The sequence below is a fragment of the Crinia signifera genome, chromosome 11 (genome assembly GCF_055691185.1).
Source record: "Crinia signifera chromosome 11, ASM5569118v1, whole genome shotgun sequence".
NCBI classification, from domain to species: domain Eukaryota; kingdom Metazoa; phylum Chordata; class Amphibia; order Anura; family Myobatrachidae; genus Crinia; species Crinia signifera.
Window position 1 is genome coordinate 27037142 of NC_139227.1, and position 15858 is coordinate 27052999.

General features: G+C 39.7%; 1 protein-coding gene across 2 annotated transcripts in view; it reads left to right on the plus strand.

Annotated features, from left to right (window-relative positions):
• Positions 1–15858, plus strand: part of ZFHX3 (zinc finger homeobox 3) — a 692957-nt gene that overhangs the window by 222432 nt on the left and 454667 nt on the right. The window contains exon 1 of one of the 2 annotated variants that reach the window (XM_083165486.1): positions 10050–10200. The exons of the other annotated variant lie outside the window; for it this stretch is intronic. The gene's annotated coding sequence lies outside the window, so the exon portion shown is untranslated. Of the gene's footprint in view, positions 1–10049; positions 10201–15858 lie in introns of those variants that run through there. 2 annotated transcript variants of the gene reach the window in all.

Here is a 15858-nt window from a genome sequence, read left to right on the forward strand (position 1 = left end):
TCCTGCCTCGCCGGGTCAGGGATCCTGGATGGATGCAGAAAGTTTCACCCAGAGCTGTTGTTTCAGCCCATTTTATCCTTGAGTTCTGCGACCGGATTGGTTGTTGCTTGAAGCCTGAGATGTAAATGCCCCTGAGTCCTGTGTAGGGATTGGCTGCTGCTGTAGCCCTGCCAAATTGCTGTTCTCTGGGACTCTCTGGCCCCCTGCTGGTCTGGTGCCGGCCAGTCTATAACAAGTCCCCGGGGAGAACAAAAGGCCAGGAACCATTGCTGATAAGGGGGCGGCCCAGGTGTGAAGTCAAAACAGACCCTGTTGTTGGTTGTGAAGTCTCAGCCTATTCAGCTTGCTGATGCTTCCTGTGAGGGGGATGAGATAGGGGGGGGGTGTCGGCTGTCCGCATTTAGACAACAAGATATTACACACATGCAATAAACCATACATTACTGTGATAGAGACATATCAGGCTCAGGAGTATATGCCCTGATGGGCGCAATACTTATAAACACGCGGTACTATTTCCCATCGCAGGCAGACATCTGGTATGTAATAAAGTCCGGTCCTAGTACTATAGAACACACAGTCCTGTGGAAGGCTCTATTAATGTGAGAGGCACGGCCCCCATGAGATGGCAGGCAGGGAATTGTATTGGGAAAATGTTGTTAATTCAGGTAAGAGAGTGTCTGGGTCTCTGGGCTATATTTAGGAATCTTGGGGTGCCTACCCCCTCATGATCCAGGTGGGGGTGCCCAGAGGGGGGATCATGACAGGGGGCATCGCGGGTAAATTGAGGCATTTAACATTGTTTCCTATGGGAAATCGGGGGCATCGCGTCTGGACCATTTAAGCCTTTTTTAGCCGCATATGACGCGACCGACGCGATTTTGACTTTTTTCAATGCATTTCAATGGGAAAATCGGGGGCATCGCGATTGTGGCCGTGCTAGGAAACAAGTACCGAAGGTTCTAAATAAATAAGAAGTAGAATCTGATTGGTTACTATGGGCTCTGTGCCATCTTCAATGGAACTCCCATCTTAGTAAGTGTACCCCTATATATGTCAACATATCATAGCAGTCCAACTAGGCTTACCTCTGGCAGTTGCAGAAGTCACCAGGAAAAGGTCACCTATGCCATTTCCCTGGGGATCTGCACAGTAGAACCTTGCACAAGCACCAGCGAGAGGGATGGCTTGCACAGAGGCTGCATGCCCCTGCTACCGACAGTCCCAAACATGACTCAACAACTCAAAAAATCAGCCTTGGCGGTAAACTTGTTACATGCATGTTCAGCTTGGCCATGCTCATGCACACTTCCCCCATCATCTATTACTTCCATTCATCATCTTCTTCCCTTTCCAATGTTATTGCTGCCTTCTCTTAATCTGCTCAGCTAATTATAATAACAGATACATAGTCACATTCAGGGCGAGATGTACTAAGTCTTAAGAAGCTCCTAACTGTTATTTTTCCAATACAGAGTGTAATGTGGCTGTCAGGTGTGCTGCTGCTGGTTTTGTTCTGAAGCGCCCTGGACTCTGTGCAGCAGTCCACCTGCACTGGATATCTCAATAGCTGGTTACCCTTTATTAGGGATTCTGATAGGTCCTCCCTGCCGGTGATATGACTTCCTGTTGAGCTCTTAATGAGTGTTCAGCATTAGCTACACAAGGTGCATTTTCCCAGCCTGAGCTCCAAGCCCGTGTGTCTGCGGCCCAGCCTCCTGTTACCAGCATACCTCAGCCTGTATCCACTGTCTGAGTTCCCAGCCTGGAGTTTCCACACCTGCAGCTGGTATCCACTACAGCAAGCTGCATCTCCTGGTGTTCCTTGTCGTCTGTACCTCTGGGCCATGAGTCACTTACTCCGGGTGTCATGAGTCCTGCGGGCCTTCTGCACATTGCAGCTAGGTCTTCTGTTTGTATATTGTTGTTCTATGTATATTTTGTGTCTGGGTTATTTAATTTATGTTTGCTCGTTATTAGGGGTTCTCATCCATGACGAGGTTGCTTATGTTCTTTTGTATGTCATGAGGTTGCTTCTGGTACTCGCTTATTAGTGGTGAGGTCGCTTCTGGTTCTTATCCACGAGGAGATCGTTATTTGTTCTGTTGTGTGCAAGGAGGTCGCTTCTAGTTTTTATGTGCATTGCTTTTGTTAATTGTCCTTAGTTTTTCAGGTAGCCTTCTAGTTTTATTTAGTTACTGTAGTTTTCCTCTTGTCTTACCTTAGATTCCAGTGGTGCATTGTTTCCTGGTGGGACCTGGTGGCACCAGAGTTGGGGATGGCATAATTCGCCCCTTTAAACGTGTCTGATAAAGGTGAAGCCTTAGCACAGCAGGTATCCAGTGGTTTCTAGGGTACACAGTAGTTAGCTGTTCCAGTAGGATGCTGTGACCGTTTCCTAACATTAGTCACAGCTTGTTTTTTGTTATTTCCATATTCCATTCATATATCCATACCCTTATCATGTGATCTGCATTCTCACCTCTATGCTCCTGGTTACTGTCAGTCCTGAGTTCTATATTCTGTTTAGTTCTACTCATTTGTTATTTCTGATCATTCTGCAACTGCTCCAGGTACTTAATTGCTCTAGTTCCCTGTCCTATCCTTATAGAACAGTGGCTTATCATAACAATGGCAGATAGGAACTGATTGGCTGGTACTTTATCACTTTCCATTTTATCACTTTAGCTTAGTACATCTGTCCCACAGTATGTAGGAAACACTGGAAATTATCACAGAACTGTTTTAGAAACCAGTAGTCACAAAGGAACAAATGGGTTTAGCGAAATGTCCTGTTTTTGAGACGGGAGTGTGGAATGAGAGTTTCGGCAAACAATGTTGCATCAAAAAGGGTGGAGGCAGGGCCACCAAGACATATGGCAGACCCAGGTGATACAGGAGGTGTGGCCAAATTTGGGAGACGTGGCCACACCCACTTTGAAAAGTATAACTGTAAGCTACTACTCCAATGCAAAGCATTTATTTTCTGCCACAGCTAGCCTAGGCCCCTCAGAAAAGCCAGGCCTGGGTAAATAATACCCCTACCCCATGGGTAAATACACAATTGGCCCACCAATGGTAATACATTATGCCTATGTCCAACCCACCTCTACTGCTTTATGACGGAGACATAGTGAGTTCATACTATATATTGTTCCATTAATTACAGCACTAAAGACATAGCACGGCACTTTAGCATTAAACCATTAATGTGTTTTGCAAGCTAATGTCAACCCCTGATATGTAATTACAATGCAAACCTACAATGGTTATGGTTTTACATTGCAGCCAGCTCCTGGACCTCTGATTGGTGGAAAACACTGGCCATTCACCAGAAGCCATCTAGTGGTCAGAGCTTTTACCAATGGGACTGCAAGTAGCTGAGGCTTGGCACCTTACGGTTGGGGCTCCAACCTTGGAAGATCCCGGATTAACACATCTTTTTTTCATAGCCCAAGCGCCAGAAGGATGCCGAATACAGTCGACAATTTTTCATCCTTTCAGCTTCTGAAATCAGAACTATGTGTATTGGAAGAGCTGTCTGAAAGCATATATATATATATATATATATTTATATATAGTGGATTTTCAGCCCGGCACTCCATGGAATGGGGAACTTCAGCCTGGGTGCCCTCTGGAGTAAATGGATACCAAACAGTGCAAATGCAAGCAGCGGCACTCCCAGGTCTTTTCAAAAAAACTTTAATGTAATCCCGACGTTTCGGGGAACTGTGTCCCCATTTTCAAGGTATGCTGTGCCTTATTATTGGATGCCCATGTTGATCAGCTCCTGATGAAGGTCCCTAGATGGACTGAAACGCTACGTAACGTTGAGTATACCATGATACTATTTGTCTGATGATTTATCAAATACACAGCTGATTTTATTTTGCATTTAAAAAAAACCTGGAGAGTGCGTCCTTTTTTTGGTTTATACATAAGAATTTGCTTGCCAATTCTGGATGACACCCTAGGAGTTGCACTATGGTGGATGGAGTGCGATCTTGTACTACACAATATGTATATTGTGTATTCATTTGTCCATGCCTATAATATTATTTAATGCCCCCCTTCCTGTGTTCAATCCCATCCCGACTTTTATCCCAGTTTTAGATCCTCCTGTGTAAAGAATGTCTTTTATAATTTCTTCACCTACACAACTTGTGTAAACCCAGGAGATGCATTCCCTCAGCACCAATTATCTCCATTCTCAGAGAAATTATCTTAAATTATTTCTGACAAATGTAGTTGTCTGCCAATATGCCACTATAGCATCAATACTCTCCTCCCTGGGGTCTTCCATCTAAGGCAGGGGGTAGTGGGTGGGTGCCCCCCCCCCCCCCCCCCCGCCTTTTGGGAGCCTTGTCTGTCATAAGCTAGAGGCAGGCAGATATCACAAGCTCCTGACTCACACTTACCGGCAGGAAGGAATATGGGTTCCAACGTGTCAGTTTGCCATCTTACAAAATGTATTTCTAGACAGTAAGTGAACTACTCAGTGGGACGTAAAGAACAAGCAAAAATGCTTCTAAATGCTTAGCATTGATTTCCAGACCTGGGGATGTTCATTTAAACCTAATACTAAACAATGATTTAAAGTATCGGGGGGGGGGGGGACTGGAGTAGCAGGCCCTAGCCACAAAGGGAACTGTATGGCAATGGACAGCTGCTGCTGTCTCTCACAATTGCTTAACTGCTCTGGGCTCCTTCCCTGTGATGAGGTCCAAGCATGAATGGGGTTGCAACCTCATGGAGACTGCACAACAGGTCCCCTAGTCCGGTCCTCCTATATCAGAATATGGAGGGCACTCTTTCCTCTGGGAACCTGGAAACTGAAGGGCGTACCCTTTAACAAAGCCAGCAAACAGCAGCTTACATCAAGCCACAGCAGGTAGAGATACATCAGAGTCAGACACAGGCCGCTTTTGGGGACAAACAGCATTCACATAAGCCACACCGGACATCAGATCCACCCTACCAAGCACAGCCGCGACTGCCTGCTCGGGACTCTAAAGCTAACACTCTAGCTAGAGTCTCTGCTCACTGGGAAAAGCTATACAGGTGAACCTGCCTGAACTCTATAATATATGCGCATTGCCCAAGCTAAGGGATTTATACTAAAAACTTTTTAAGACTTACGTAATAGCACAGAATGATTACCACATGTGGACCAGATACATTTAACATCATTTCAATTGATATCTGTCTTACCAATTTGAAAAATAAACCTGCGTGAACCAGTAATCTAATCATTATCACCAACAAACTGGGCATTTTCCTGCTTAAGAATTTTATATGGGAAGGGGGACTTGAAGGGCCCACGGGGGGGGGGGGGGGCGGATGCATTAATGAGGGCCCATGTTTAGAGGTGTGGCCCGAGGGGGTTTGTGCATCGTCTGGGCCCCCTTGATAAATATATATATATTTATATATATATATATATATATATATATATATATATATTAGGGGACACTTGATGTTGAAGGGATAGTAATAAAAGAAGGGTGAGTACAGGGGTTTTGTAATTATGTGTGTGTGGGGGGGGGGATGCCTTTTTTGGCAGTCCTGGGCACCTCAGTTTCTTGTCAGATTGCATTTCCTATTTTTGTAATGGGAAATGTGATCTAGTCAAAATACCAATGCATAATGTTAGCTTGCGCATGCTAGATGCCGATTCTCCATCAGAGAATGGCCTCCAATGTGAGTGATTAAGCATCTAAGTCTGTAAACAGTTATGTGACCTGCCATACAACGCCAATAAGACAATGGGGGAAATTTACTAAGATGTGTATTCTACTTCACATGTGATGTTGCTATTGGCAACCAATCAGATCCTGTCTAGTATCTTCTAGAGGATGCTAAATAAATAAGAAATAGCTTCTGTACAATTCGAGCAAACCGATAAAGCAGTGGCATAACAACGGCACTGTAGTCCAAGCAGTGGCTTGGGGGAGCAAGCACCGCTGTAGGGGTGCATGGTCTCTGCAGACTGCAATGGGTCTGGCCCTCTGTATGGCATCTGCTGAAAATGTCCCATTTAAAAAATGTCCGCCACCTTGGAGATGACACATGCTAGAGGTCCTACTAGACAGATGGATAGATGCTAGAGGTCCTACTGGATAGCGACTTAAATCGCTACTTGGAAGTTACGGATTCCGGGTAGTAATATAAAAGGCTGCAGCCCTTTGGGAGAAGCGTTTATAGACTTGGAGTCTTATCTGCAATACCAGTGAATGTTTTTTATAAGAAGTCCAAGAGGACCCATACTTTACGCTTAGTGGAATACAGTATCCCCACAGAATTGATCATCACCCCTGATGAAGTCTTGATGACGAAACGCGTCGGGCTCTTTTGTTGATCATTATATGAAAATATCTGAACCACTGGATGTTATCAGGCTGCAAAGAGTTCTTGGAAAATAAATTTTTTAATAAAGAAAAGTTTTTCGCAAAAATGCTTTGTAAAAAAATCTGTATAATCAGCAGTTTTAGTGTCACTTATAAGTGCTTTTTTGGCTGGTGGTGGCACATTCATAGGTGCACTCTATATATATATATCTATTGCCCCTGGCAATGATCATGTAACCCACTGGTAACAAGCATGTAACTCCTGGCAATGAGCATGAAACCCATGGCAACGAGCTTGTGACTCCTGTCAATTATCATGGAACCCCTGGCATTGAGTATTTAGGTAAAATAATTATAATAAATGTATGGGGGGGGGCTTTATTTAGGAATGGGGGCTCCAAATTTCTAGTAATGCCACTGCGATAAAGACAGCTTTATTAAATGTTCAGTTTGTGCTCATGCAATCAGTGGAGTGACCACAAGGCACACACTGCATCCAGGGCCGGCGCCACCACTAGGCAGCTTTAGGCATTTGCCTAGGGCGCCAGCCACTGGAGGGCGGTAGTTTGGAGCAGGGACCCTGCTGGATGGAGGTGAGTGGCTGTCACTCCTATCCCCCCCTCCCAGCGACTAGACGGCCGCCGCCGCATTGCCCCCCTTGTGGAGTAACGTCGCGGCATCACCCCCACCCATCCGCCCGCCATCCCAACCCCCTCGTGTCACCTTGCAGCGGTGCATCGCACCCGGCGGCAACCCAAGCCCCCTCCCTCTGTGGAGCGACCTCAGCGACCGCATCGCATCACACACACCCCGTGCGGGGGAGGGAGGGTTGTGATGCAATGCGGGTGAGCCGCGGCATGGAGCAGGTCAGCGGTGAGCGCCGGGGCGCCCCCCCCGCCTGGGGTGCTCCGGTGCCTTGCACCGGCCCTGACTGCATCCATTCTTTAACTTCTAACCCTTTGAGAGTACCACATTTACAGTGCTGAAAAATCACCGGAAAATGGCATGGCGAACATTTTTCCTGTGTTTTATGCGTGCACAGTAGGAGAGACTCCAGGAAAATGGCTGCTGTCCTTTCCTGGATACCTGCACATGCAGAGTCTCATAGCTCTCACAGTTTACACACACATTATTCTGCAGGGTATAGAGGAGGGGGCCTGGAGGAATACTGCACATGGGATCCTTCCCCTGTTAATACTCCCCTGTATATAGTGTTTCTAAAACCTAAGTATAATTCCAGGTGAAATTATAACATACATTAGTTCCACCATATATTATCTGATGCTTTACGTCTTAAAAGAGCCCATTGTCATTTATAATTACATGTCTTTCTATAATCCTGATATCTCCAAGCAGCTGAAATAATTCTAAACATACAGTGTGTCAATAATACAAATAATATCACATGCAATCGTCCCAAGAACGCCTACAAATTATGGGTCAGTTAAAAAATAGCGACCACTGCACGAATTCAGAACTCATACCTCCGTCTTTGGCTGCGACACTTGTGATAGCATAAATGTACCCTGCTGGTTAGGATTTTTAAGTCACAAGGAATCTTATCTGCTTTCTCTAGCATTCAAAGCCCTCTGGTTCCTAATTTTGCTAAAATGTCCCTTATTGAATGAAAGAAAAAATAGCTGCAAGGATAAAAGGCTGGAAAATGTGCAATAAATGGTTTGGGTGTGTGCAGCCTGCCAGACGTCTAATCTCTTGCTCTAGCCCAAGATGGAGGTTTACGATTCATACAGAAAATGGCTGATTGCTCAGCTGCCTTTAACCATCTCCAGATCTGTGCACTGAGTCTCCGAGAATCCGTCAGGCAGAAGCGACAGAAGATGTGACCTTTCTCATTCAGTCACGTGTGGAGTGGAGAGCGAGAGAGGGAATAGAATTAACATGATATGCCAGCACAGACCTTGATGTATGTAGCTCCTTCCCTTGTTAGTGATTATATGATGCACCTCGGAAATATCAAAATATCTGCAGGAAGCACACTCGCTACCTGTTTAAATGGCAAGCAATCGGTTGGTTCCTGACTATATACGTGAAAGTTAACAGTTTTCCTGCTGGCCGTATCAGTCATTCTCACATCAAATGGTTCAAGCTCTCTGTAGACTAAATCCGTGTTCCAAAATACAGAATGGGATCACGTCGATAGAACAGTTTTCCAAACTAGAAATTTAGAATTTCTAATCAGGACCAGCAGATAATGGTCGTTATTCAGTGGCATACTGTACGACTTTTTTTTTTTTATCATCTCCCTTGTCAATGTGCAAACTCGCTATGTGCCAGTATAAAATATTTAGTCTTAATGTGCAGCTATATAGTGTTTATAGTTGGTTCTATATTTTCTTACATGCCACAGTAAGGGCCTGTTTTTTACCTAGGGGGTCTTCTTGCAAAAATGCAAATGTTATCGATACAAAAAAAAAAGAGAATGAAGATTATTTCACCTATATCCTCTGAAAAACTTTTAGTTTTTAGTTTTATTTGCAATTTCCTGTAAAGAATTTGCAATGGCTGTTACTTGAATTTTTCAAAATTCAAATGGTCAACATTTTAAGTAAATGCATAAAAGGTAAAGTATAAATGGTGCATTTAATACAAAAGGAAACACATGACCCAAAAACATAACTTCTTCATTTTTTAAAGGCAATAATAACCTCAGATTTGTTTAAGAATAGACTTAATCGATAAATAAAACAGTGTCTTAAATATTCATGATAAATAGCAATTAAATCAATATATTGATAGATTTATAATCTAAATTATTTATATATATATATATTTATATATATATTCAGTATTTAACCTTTTAAACACCATAGATGTTTGAAACATATAATGCTTCCATGCATTTTCTGGTTCCTTGAACTGATAATATAGGGTGGTAACGTGTAAAGATTGAATGACATACTCCTTCCTCACAAATGCGTTTTGTACATGTTAGTATTTTTTAGAGATTCTGCCTGGAGCTGCAGTTAGCGGTGAAAGGAAGGATTCTGTGTGACACTTTTGTAAAGTAATGTGATGGAGCCAAAAACCACTTCTATTAAAGAAGATTGATGAGTGCTGTGTAAATATTTATATTTGTCTGTATATAATTGTGCCTGTTCAAATTTTATCTAAAGATATTTTCTGTAAAGCATTAATTAATTGTCTCATTGAAATGACAGTGATTGTTTTCCTGCTTTTGTGTCTTTTTATTTTATTTTTGAAATAATAACTACTGTCTGTCAAGCTAAATATTTTAAGCATATGCACCAAATGAAAAGAAAATAAATGCTTTTATGTTCCATCATCTTTTTTTTTTAATGTATTGATGAATGCTGTAAAAATATTAAAAACATATTCTTACTTAAGCATGGGACTAAGTAGATTAAAATGTGTCACATGATTTATTTTTATTTTTTTATAAGTAAATTGAAATTACATTTATTCTAATGGGAGAAAATATAAAAATATTAAGCTGATTCTCCACATATTGGGAAAAAAATATATTTTAATTTGAATGTTTGATTGTCGTAATCTTGATCTCCATGGACTGAGCCGGTTAGTCTCCATGTTTGTAAAATATCCGTGTAATACATTGATTAACAAGTAAGCCTCAGCAGGAACTCTCCCAGCTGTCAAACTGACAGTCCAAGCCTTGATTCAGCTATTTCACTGTGGACTGCTGTCAGTGCATTATATGGAGATGATTCTGTAGAATTGAACTGACCCACTGCATGGGCAAAAGCATGTCTACTTGAGGTAGCTCAGTGACACCTCAGTGCTGCCAGGCCATCAGATAGCCCTTATTAAAGAGCAGGGGAGGAGGAAGATGATTTTAGGAAGGTGCAACTTGATGGTGAGTGACCACTTGCTTTTTGCGCATGTGTAAGAGACGGATCAATATTGCTGTCCGGTTACTTAATTAAATATAAATAAATATATATAAATATATATATATATATTTTGTGTTCTTTTAATTAACAAAAGTTGGATATTAGAGTTAAGCAAATCTGCATGATTTATTCATTGAGTCCATATTTTAAAATGCAGTTATTGCAATAAATAATTTAAAGCACTTTAATTTTCTATTGTATTTCCAAAGAATATTGCAAATAATTAATTTTGTAGTTGCATCAAAAAGTTTAATTACTAAAATGATTGATTTTTTGCTCACCTGTGTATTCCTACCAGTCTCAATAGTTTGATTATTCTTATACGGTATGTACTGTAGCTTACAAATATATGTTACAAGGAACAAATAGCAGTGATAATTAAAATAAATAAATGTGGAATTTTGAATATTTCTAGCATTTTGAAATTAAATTCAATGAGAATGAAATTGACACTGATTTAAAATAATGAAAAAAGCTTTATAATATTAAAGGCTGTCAAAACATTATTTATAGTTACTGCATAATATCTTATTATATAGGTTCTTCATATATACCCATTTTGCAATGTAAAATGATTTTTGTTTCATAATTTTAGTAATGACACAAAATACATTTCTTAAAAGGATGCAGCTATGTCTAATCTGGGGTAAAGTAATCATTTACCCTACATGATCATAGTGATAAATGTTCCAAGCCTGAACCATTCAGCCTAACGGCAATGCCTGCCCCCACCCCCCTCCGGCCCTTTACACCATATGAAAGAAAACATACAAATAATATTGCCGTAAAGAAAAAGCTTGATAGAACCAATCTTTATGTTTGATTTGAGAAGCTGAATTTTTACTTTGATGTTAGCCATTGTCAATAATTTCAATTATATCTGTGTAACTATTGGCATAGCTAATTAGGTATCACAATACAATGTTAAATGATCAAAAGTATTGTTATATTCTGTCTGATTGAACAAAATTAATAAGTATTTTTTTTTGTTATATTTTTTATTTCCTTAATTACAATTAAATACTTTAATGTTAAAACACGTGTTGAATGTTAACATACATACATGCCACAATAAAAGTGTACTGTAATTATATTAAGATACCATATTTTATTATTAATAATAATAATAACAACAACTAATAATATTATAAATAGAACAGTACTAATAGATACGTTTAAGTTGTGATTTATGTGTATGTATAACAGGCCGAATACAATTTCTGACCTTCTATATGATGGATATGTTAATATTAAAATGATATAATGAATATATTTAAATTAACCTAAATCATAAAATTAACTAATTTAACTAATTAACCCAGGCATACAATATGAATTATTTGTAAAAGCAATATTTTTAAAACAAAATTATTAATTTAGTTATTGGAAATTATGAAAAACTGTAAATTTTTTTTTAAAATACAGTTTTAATTTAGAATACAAGGATTCCATTGCTGTATTCTTGGAGTCATGCTATAGTAAATTGTTTATTTGCTGCCCATATTAATCAGTGCCTTAATGTTAGCGTAAATTGGGAGTTACAGGTTGCATATTTGCAAAGATACATTCAGTAGGCAGCATTCCTCCGCTATTAGCTAACATTTTGATTCCTTAAATTGGCCACCAAAATGATGGATCAGCTTAAAAGTAATGTTAGCGATGGTGGCTATGAGTGCCCAAATGGAAAAATACCTTTATTGCTCAATCAAATGCCATCTAGTGGCCACCTGCATGCGAAACACTTGATACCCCCTCATTTTAATATCTGTAGGAATTTTCTTAAGGTCCTGAAAACATCCATTGGCTTTATATTACTGCTGCAAATTGCTTATAAATAATAGGGGAACCCCACTTTTTCTCATGGGAGGACCAATTTTGAAAGCCCATGACTTTTTAAATATACTGGTTCTTCGGCCTATAAATATTATATTCTGACATTATTCAAATCTAGAGTGATCTGGACAGGTGCATTGGCCTGGAAATTGGGCAAATTATAGTAAGTAAATCAATTGCAATCTAGAGAACTCAATATGACCTAGATACTTCTCCAAGTATCTGCACAAGAAGGACTCTTGGGGTGAGTAGGTGAGACTTGTTGCCAGTGTTTGTCATCTAGACTAGTTGAGACACAAGAGATTACCCATCAATTTGAAATCCAACCTGTTGATCTGAATTTTACCAAAGTTTCAAGAAATAAGTCCTTATTGAAGAAATTACCTTTTGCGCTTGTGGCAAAGTTTTGGCTGATGCCATATTAAGGAATTAAGCACTGTATTCTAGTGAGCCAGTGTCTCTCTGATTACCTGTGCTATACAGCGTTTTTTCACTTGAGAAATTTCACCCACGTTTGTGACAGGAGTGATTTATTGGCAAGCATTGTTGAAGTTTACGCATTTGTTAAATAGGTGGTCAGAATACTACCTTCATTATTGCACTAATAACTGGAATACCAATATTTTGCTCTAAAGAACATACCTGCTCATCTCCAACTATAGGATTCATTACCTCTGGAGATTTATTCATTGCCCCTGATGAAGTCCTGAAGGACGAAACGCGTTGGGCTGCGGATTGAACTTCTATGTGACATCTTTGAAAATGTTGATGAAATCACACATATTGGAAAATTGCTAAATAAATGTTCATTTGTTTTTATCTATGATTGATTGATTGAATCTAAAAGTTACATTTTAAAGAATTGGTATTGGTGATACAGCGCACCTCTATTCTATTTTCTTATATATATATATATATATACATATATATATATATATATATATATATTACTGTCCAGTGGACCGGCAATCCGTTAACGTTAAAGAATGAACCTGGTTGCCTTCCCTTCAGGGTTCAATGAAGAATCTCTGCAATATAACAGGTCTTAGGGCGGCACTCCAAGGATTTAGAAATAAGTCAGACACAGTCTTCTACTATATATATATATATATATATATATATATATATATATATATGTTGCAAAGTCCATTTCAGGTGCCCATCTTAGTGGTTATACAGTATGTGAAGATTGATGTGAAGCTTTTATATTTTCTGACTTTGTTTTCATCCTATGTTCCCAGCTGAGATGTTTTGTTTTGGTAACCCATATCATCAGCCTTGGGAACATCAATGGACATCTGAGCTTGGGAATGGGGAAGTTGTTGTTTAGATAGATAAGATTCTGTAATGCTCCCAGCAACTCTTCTAGAACAAGTACAAAGGTGGTGTATATAAGATTATGGGATGTGGAATGCGCCTCTGACAGTGGTGATACCGACAGTCAGTATCTCGACATTTGAATCTCGACTGCCGGTGCTCCGACAGGGGTGCAAGCACAAAGAAGCCCCTTGCAGACTCACTGCGCTCACCATGCTGTGGGCCCGGTGGCTCGCTACGCTCTTCACAGGTTCTATCTCCCTCTATGGGGGTCATCCGGCACCCAAGGTTATGCACACTCTACTTGTTATATCGACCCAGCATTAGGCATTCAATAATAATGCTGTGCACTATTCAAGAAGAACAGCATGATCAAATAAACTCACCCCAGCAGAAATCTACAATTTATTTCCCCACAATTAGTGGCAAATTATTTATAAAAAACAACAACTTTTTTAAGTCTAAAGTGAGAAGACATCCTTTGCTTAGACTAGTAATGCTGAAAGGAAATCCAAAGAGCTACAGGCAACTTTCATCAGGTTTACATGTAGGCCATCCACCCTACAGCAGATCTTTGCCATCCCAAGATCAAAAGGCTTCAAAAATGTTGGGATTAGATAGTTATGGGTTGTCTGTTGCATGACTAGTCAACCATTGATGACCATTCTTATAAGACTATGTGGACATGAATAAAACCATTAGATCACTGATTTTATATTGCAATTCCCTATCCCTATATTTATAGTAGACATACGATTTTGTACTGTACAGACTCTCAGTTTTCGAGGTACATTTTCTAAGATGGGAGTTTTGTTGAAGAAGGGATTTTACCCATAGCAACCAATCAAATTCTATCTATTATGTTCTTGAATGTGCTAAATAAATAAGTTGAATCTGATTGGTTGCTATGGGCAACATCTCATCTTCAATAAAAATCCATTTTAGTAAATTTACCCCTTAGGGCTAGATGTATCACGCTTCAAAAGTGATAACATGGAGCATAAGCAACAAACCAATCAGCTCCTATCTGTCATTTTACAAACCCAGCCTGTAACATGGCGGTTACGAGCTGATTGGCTGGCTGTTAATAAATCTGGCCCTTAGTGTCATGACGAGTAAGCCTGTGTCAGAAATATTATAAAACCCTTCCAAGGGAGTCTTAATAGGGGGGATGAACATCAATCTAAAATAAAATAAAAAAAACCTTTGTTACTAATTGTGGAGTAAGGCACCCCAAGGTGGAAGGAATGAAGAGTAGGACGATGTTCTGAACATTCTATGTTCTTCGTCAAGTACATGATATTCTTTAAAGTACAGCAAACCTCTCCTCTCTACCACCATGGCGAAGGGGTTATTGCACTGTCCTTGTCCGTGACAGTGTTATAATGGGCCTTATTCTAGTTCACTCTTTCTGACAAAATCCTTCTTAGATGGACAAAACCATGTGCACTGCAGGGGGGCAGATTTAAAATGTGCACAGAGAATTAGATTTGAGTGAGTTATTTTGTTTCTGTGCAGAGAAAATACTGACTGCTTTATTTTTACACTGTGATATAGATCTTACTTTGAAGTAAAACCCCACCCAAATCGAATTCTCTCTGCACAAGTTACATCTGCCCCACCTGCAGTGCACATGGTTTTGTCCATCTAAGAAGGATTTTGTCAGAAATAGTGAACTAGAATAAGGCCCAAAATGTCTAAGTTTAAAGAACAAACAAATAAAAACACATACAAGACAAGAAAAACAATAATTATATATAATATATATATTCTTGGAATGCCAATAATTCTAGGTATGCACTAAAATGATTGCAGCACCAAGAAGGAAAGAAACAGGCTAAATGGAATCTCTGCATTATGTAATTTATTAGCATTACATGGTCTTTGCCGTTCCATCATAATTGCTTTGTCTAACCCCAAAAATTGGCAAAATGCGGTTTAGTAAAACGCTGTGTTCTTGTGGCAAATTAATCTCGCAAAATACAATGCAGCCCTTAGTGTCAATTAGATGCTAATTTGTAATTGATTACAGCTCATCTGGTTTTTAGACATGATTGATTGGATTTGGCAATCTAAGAACAAATGTTGACAAATATGCATAACAGACAAATCACACAAAATCAATGCAAATGCCCAGCTAATCTGCTTGTTTTGGAATACGATGCTCGCTGAAAATGGGATAGCTAATTAATAGTTAATTGGCTTTCATACATTATTAACTGGTTCATTGATTATTGGTTATACAGTTTGCATAAGGAAAGACAGAAATTGAACCGAATGCTTTGCTATAATTTACTCTTTAGTTTCTAGATAGAGAAATAATTCCAAATTTGTCAGATTTTGGCAGGTTTGGGCTCCCAAATCAACTTGAGTACTGACTCGTAGGAAGGCAATTATTTGATAAGTGGGGTGGCTACGAACTATAGTTTAAAATGTTGTTTTTAAACAGCAAATTGTATAAAGAAAAATAT